The sequence below is a fragment of the Colobus angolensis genome, unplaced genomic scaffold, assembly GCF_000951035.1.
Source record: "Colobus angolensis palliatus isolate OR3802 unplaced genomic scaffold, Cang.pa_1.0 Scaffold17, whole genome shotgun sequence".
NCBI lineage: Eukaryota > Metazoa > Chordata > Mammalia > Primates > Cercopithecidae > Colobus > Colobus angolensis.
Window position 1 is genome coordinate 1,509,673 of NW_012114821.1, and position 757 is coordinate 1,510,429.

Below are 757 nucleotides of genomic sequence, written 5' to 3' on the forward strand. Positions count from 1 at the left end.
ACTGCAGCCAGCCCGCCGCGGCCGGAAGTCGCAAGAAGCTCCGCCTGGGAAACTTCCTGCGGCGCTCTAGGAGCGCTAGGGATCGGCTCCCCTCTCGGTGGTGCGAACTTCCGGGCGCGGGGACCAAGACCCCGGGAGGGTCGCGGGGCTTGCGGCAGACGCGGCCTCCTTACTCAGTTGCGAGGATTGCGGGCCGGGAAGCGCGGGCTCGGAAACTCGGGTCTGGAACTCGCGGCGAGGCCCGGCCGCAGCCCAAGACCAGCCCCTCAGGAGGCGAGGACCCAGGGGAAGTGAATACCGTGAGGGCCAAACTTGACCTCCTTCTGCGCCCCAGAGAGGTGGGGAAGCGGCGCGCTGTGGGGTTTTTTGGTTTTCGGGTTTTGGTTTTTCTAAGACAGGGTCTCTCTCCATCGCCCAGGCTGCAGTGCAGTGGCGCGATCTCGGCTCACTGCAGCCTGGACCTCCCGGGCTCAGGTGGTCCTCCCCTCTCGGCTTCCCAAAGTGCTGGGACCACAGGCGCGCGCCACCGCGCCGGCTCCTTGATTCTTGGTAGACATTACTCATTGCTAGAATGAGTCACAGTCCGAACTAATTACATCCCCCTGCCCCCCGCCAAAAAAAAATTATATTCGTATTTTTGGTTTTCTTTTTCCATTTTTCTGCTAGCACTGAGGAAACTTGTTTACAATTGTTAGATGGGATTGGGAGGAATTTTGTTTTAGCAACGACACTCAATTTTTTTTTTTCCCCCGAGACG